This window comes from Oncorhynchus gorbuscha, linkage group LG24 (genome assembly GCF_021184085.1).
Source record: "Oncorhynchus gorbuscha isolate QuinsamMale2020 ecotype Even-year linkage group LG24, OgorEven_v1.0, whole genome shotgun sequence".
NCBI classification, from domain to species: domain Eukaryota; kingdom Metazoa; phylum Chordata; class Actinopteri; order Salmoniformes; family Salmonidae; genus Oncorhynchus; species Oncorhynchus gorbuscha.
The window spans coordinates 38021390-38027649 of NC_060196.1; positions in this window are offsets into that span (position 1 = coordinate 38021390).

Genomic DNA, 6260 nt, shown 5'->3' on the forward strand with positions numbered 1-6260 from the left:
GACAGAGAGAAAGAGAGAGACACACAGAGACAAAGAGAAAGAGAGAGAAAAGAGAGAGACACAGAGACTCACAGAGAGAGACACAGGGAGAGAGATAGACATGAAGAGAGATAAACACACAGAGAGAGTGAAACACAGCGAGAGAGAGACACAGAGAGAGTGAAACACTTCGAGAGAGAGACACAGAGAGAGTGAAACACAGCGAGAGAGAGACACAGAGAGAGTGAAACACAGCGAGAGAGAGAGGAATGCAGGGTTGCGAGATGACAACCAGAGCAGAGCGCTGGATTCCATGGAATTCCTTCGAGCAGAAAGAATGTGCTAATTGGCTGACCTATGAAATCATGATGATGGCACAATCATCATCACCTCCCTTCATTAAAACATGTCACAGACAGACAGACAGACACCGAGAAAGAGTCAGTGACTAAACAAAGTGGGATAATCCGCAGGACGTGGGAAGACACACACTACATGGCCAAAAGTGGACACCTGCTCGTCGAACATCTCATTCCAAAATCATGGGCATTAATATGGAGTTGGTCCCTCCTTTGCTGCTATAACAACCTCCACTCTTCTGGGAAGGCTTACCACTAGAAGTTGGAACATTGCTGCAGGGACTTGCTTCCATTCAGCCACAAGAGCATTCATGAGGTCGGGCACTGATGTTAGGCAATTATGCCTGGGTTCGCGGTCGGCATTCCAGTTCATCCCAAAGGTCTTTGATGGGGTTGAGGTCAGGGCTCTGTGCAGGCCAGGCAAGTTCTTTCACACAGATCTCGACAAACGATTTCTGTATGAACCTTCCTTTGTGCACGGGGGCATTATCATGCTGAAACAGGATAGGAGCCTTCCCCAAACTGTTGGAAGCACAAAATCCTCTAGAATGGCATTGTATGCTGTAGCGTTAAGATTTCAGTTCACTGGAAGTAAGGGGCCTAGCCCGAACCATGAAAAACAGCACAAAATGATTATTCCTCCTCCACCAAACTTTACAGTTGGCACTATGCATTCAGGCATGTAGTGTTCCTCTGGCATCTGCCAAACCCAAATTTGTCCGAAGGACTGCCCGTAGGACTGCCCGATGATTTATCACCTCAAATTGGAATCCCCAATTTCATGGTATCCAATTGGTAGTTACAGTCTTGTCTCATCGCTGCAACTCATGTACGGACTCGGGAAAGGCGAAGGTTGAGAGCCATGCGCCCTCCGAAACACAACCCGAACAAGCCACACTACTTCTTGACACAATGCCCACTTAACCCAGAAGCCATCCGCACCAATGTGTCAGAGGAAACACCGTACACCTGGCGACCGTGTCAGCATACACTGCGCCCGGGCCCGCCACAGGAGTCACTAGTGCACAATGGGACAAGGACATCCCTGTCAGCCAAACCCTCCCCTATCCCAGACGTCGCTGGTCCAATTGTGTGCCACCCCATGGGTTTCCCAGACACGGCCGGCTGCAACAGAGCCTGGACATGAACCCAGAATCTCTAGTGGCACAGTTAGCATTGCAGTGCCTTAGACCACTGCGACACCCGGGAGGCCCGAAGAACACATTTCCACTGCTCCAGAGTCCAATGGCAGCGAGATTGACACCACTCCAGCTGACGCTTGGCATTGTGCACTGTGATCTTAGGCTTGTGTGTGGCTGCTCGGCCATGGAAACCCATTTCATGAAGCTCCTGACGAACAGTTGTTGTGCTGACGTTGCTTCCAGAGGCAGTTTGGAACTCGGTGATGAGTGTTGCAACCGAGGATAGATGATTTTTACAAGCTTCAGCTCTCTGCGGTCTCGTTCTGAGCTTGTGTGGCCTACCACTTCCGGACTGAGCCATTGTTGCTCTTAGAGGTTTCCACTTTACAATAACAGCACTTACAGTTGACCGGAGCAGCTCCAGCAGGGCAGAAATTTGACAAACTGACTTGTTGGGAAGGTGGCATCCTATGACGGTGCCACATTGAAAGTCACTGAGCTCTTTAGTACAGGTTATTCTACGGCCAACGTTTGTCTATGGAGATTGCATGGCTGTTTGCTCGATTTTATACACCTGTCAGCAACAAGTGTGGCTGAAATAGCCAAAGCCACTAGTTTGAAGGGGTGTCCACATACTTTTGACCATGTAGTGTAGGTGGACAGTCATTATCTTTGACACTTGATATATTTGACTCATAAAATGATATTTGACTCATAAATGAGCATTTGAATGCTCCATATCAGTCAATACTGTACAGCGTTTGAGTATCTGCAAAATTACTAATCTGCCTGCACTCAATAAAACCCCCTTAATATTATTTGCATACTGAGAGGGAAGATAACAGCACGTAGGCTTGAGTTAAATAATGTCTAAAATGACAGACAGGAAATTCTCCATTGCAGTATTAACTGAGAAATGTCATGGTCAGTTTGGAATGTGTTCAGAATGTGTGTGTGTGTGGGGGTGGTTGTGACCTACTAGATAATATCACAGGACAGGATGTTAGCGTTATGTCGTACTCCTCTGAGAGAGATAATGATTTCTAGAAAACAAGAACAACAGCCAACATCAGTTTCTATGGGTTGGGATTTCGGGGGGGGGGGGGGGGGCTGGGGAAACAATTAAAACACACACCTACCTGCCTTTAAAGGACAGAGTGCAGACTACCCCCCCCCCTCTCTCTCTCTTCCTTTTCCTTTTCCTGTCAATTCCATTGGTGTGAGTTGTGTGGAGATGACACAGGGTAAAGAATGTAAACAGGCCATTTTAAAGTGGGCCCAACACCTCATTATGACTGGGGGTTGAGAGGGTAACCATGAGGGCTGAATCTTGAAACCATAACAAATCCAATATCAAGCCAGTATTATAAACCAACTCTGACTATAATATCCAACATATCCACATACCTATCTGTGAATTACTACACCTTCAAAGAAATCAAACAATAGCAGCTTCTGACTCAAAGTTTTGGATCAACACCCACCCCAAAAATAAAACAAATGTTTTATGGATAGTTTAGGTGTTTCCGTGGTGATATTCTGCAATGTGCAATTCAGGGGCACTAACTAGGCATCATGTCTGCCCAGGGGCAATCCAATGCTGGTATCACTCCACAGAAACTATAAACATATGTGAAAGTGTAACTAACTTCTAGCTCTAGCCAGCCAGATGTATTGGTACAATCTGGTTCACTGCTATGATTACATTCCAATGTCCATACAAGCATATTTAGATAGAATGTGTGCACAATACATTACTTAGGCGGTATGCTAGTATGGATGTTTGGAACACGGCCCATCTCACTGAACAACCTCAATGACCTAATGAATAGCATGGCCAAGAACGAACACTTGAATCTTCCATGTTATAACTGGTAGATGAGGAATTCATATAATGAGATTCAACAAACATTTAAACACATCAGTATGTCCCTTCAACACCTCCCTCGGGTGCAGGGCATTTCCTTAGTAATTGGCGAGGAGAGAATGGATAATAAGCCGGACAAATGATGTGTGGCTCCTGCTCTTTCCATCCATGTAGACTTCTACTGAAAATGTACTCTATACTGTATATATGTGATAGCCAGAATGACCTATTCACTACATGTCCCTGTCTCTGAAAATAAATACGATGGTCAAATTAACCAGTCTGGTCGCATGTTTCCTCTGCAATAATTATTTCATTATTTCATTTCGACGTGTTCTCATTTGAATGACTCTCCTGTATTACCAATAATAAATTTCATTGGGAATATAATATAATATAATATAATATAATAATAATATATGCCATTTAGCAGACGCTTTTATCCAAAGCGACTTACAGTCATGTGTGCATACATTCTACGTATGGGTGAACCCGGGAATATGTAGATTGAAATGCAAGCATGGCTGAAATAATGGGAAATGTATTATCATGTCAATTATGCTTTATGTCAATTTCTGGTGGAAATACAGTAGGGACTGATAACTAATATCTTAACTACATGACGTCATCGTTTTTAGCAAACTGCAGTCCCGAGCATCGGTCTCCAGTGGCTTGATACTAGTGACATCTAGTGGCTGACAGAGACATTGTCCTCATAGTGAGACAAAGAAACAGCCTGAAACACCCAAGTAACTCCAGGGCATACTGTAGTTGTCCCATACCAAATCAACCCATATAACCCCTATGCCCCCTATACACTAGTGTAGATCTGAGAGTAGTGGATAGGTGTACACAATATAGCAACAATTCCAACTGGCTAGTGGTGCTATTACTATGTTATATCTATTTATAAACTGTGTGGGTCAAGCCCTGAATGCTGATTGGCTGACAGCTGTGGTATGGTATGGTACTGGTATGACAAAACATTTTTATTTACTGCTCTAATTACGTTGGTAACCAGTTTATAATAGCAATGAGGGGGTTTGTGATCTACGGCCAATATACCACGGCTAAGGGCTGTGTCCAGGCACTCTGCATAAGAACAGCCCTTGGCCGTGGTATATTGACCATATACCACACCTCCTCGGGACTTATTGCTTAAAGGGGGTAGGGTCTAATAGCAGTTGAGTCATTATCCCAAGTCAAGCCCATAGACCCTGAGAGAAGGAGATAGGGTCGAGCAATATAGCTTGTCATTTAAGGTGGCACCATTACCATATTGGTTACATATTACGTCAAATAGTTCCTCTCTTGGTTTCTTCCTAGGTTCTGGTCCACCGTGCTTCTACACCTTCAACATCTGTTTGGGGTTTTAGGCTGGGTTTATGTATAGCACTTTGTGACATTGGCTGATGTAGAAAGGGCTTTATAAATACAATTTGATTTGATATAGCTTAAGAAGTAAACTACAGGGGTCAATTTGGGATAGAGCGATAGAATACTCAGTAGACGACAACATTTGGAGGGTTGCAGATAGAATTCAAACTTCTAAAGGATTTGAATTGCTCCATGGCATTGTACATGAATAGTATCTGACTAGTGTCTGACTGTGATATGTGGTTGTCCCACCTAATTATCTTGAAGCACTAACTGTAAATTGCTCTGGATGAGACCGTCTGCTGAATGACTCAACTATACAAATGTAATGACTAGTGAGTGACCCCCCCCCCTCCTCCTCTCTCAGAGGAGTACGACACAATGCTAACATCCTGTCCTGTGATATCATCTAGTAGGGCATAACCCCCCCCCACACACACACACACATTCTGAACACATTCCAAACTGACCATGACATTTCTCAGTTAATACTGCAATGGAGAATTTCCTGTCTGTCATTTTAGAAATGATTTAACTCAACACTAGCAGCCACAAGGTGGCGATATATAATTCAAGATAAACGGTATTACTGTTGTGTGATCATCCATTGAATAACACAGAACCAAAATATTTAGGTATGAAAGAAAACATACACAGGGACACCTTTTCATTACAAATCTGTAAAAACGAGTTTTAATGGCAAAATACATGAAAATGACAAATATGGAAACTGCCTCCTTTATAAAAACGACCTGTTACTACTGTGTTTATGACAATAAATATAAACTGCACCATGTACAGCAGATGATCAAAACAAGATACATGTATGACTATCCAATGAGTGCAGTAAGCTTTTCTACCACGAATGCGTATTATTATTCCAATATTTTGTCTCAACAAGATAGTAGAAAATAAGATATTATTCTGACCCTGATTCTTCAAAACAAACAGATAGCATATTTTTTTTAAAGAACAATCTTTACAGATGGAATCCGCAGTGGGGAAACGGTGCCACTGTCGTGGCTTTGGTTTTGTTGACGAAGCAGAGCGGCGAGCGTCGCACCGCGTGGTAAAAGAACATGCGGTACATATTCCACCGTTCTAGCGCGCGTCCAACGATGTACCGAGTGAAGAGGAAAGAAAGTGTACATGGTTTGCAGTGACTTCTTTATTGTTGTAATATCGCAAACGGACGTGGCTGTTTCACCATTACGGATTCCAACTTAACATGAAACACAAAATAATCAGTCATTATCAATGACATTTCAAGCCACAATCATTACAGAAATTGCACTTCAAAATACTGGTCAGGGTGAGTAGATTTATAGTACCTTTGTAGGATCTTAATTTGACCACTCTTTTTGTTGATGAGAATTTTCCAGCACCATAGGAAATGCAGATGAACATTGTGATTTACATGAATTCACTGAAACCCCACACTAATACACGGTTATATTAATGGAATTGCACTTTTCTCATAGCCTATTTTTGACCAGCTAATAGCCTAACCACAGATCAAGCAACGTTTTGGTCTAA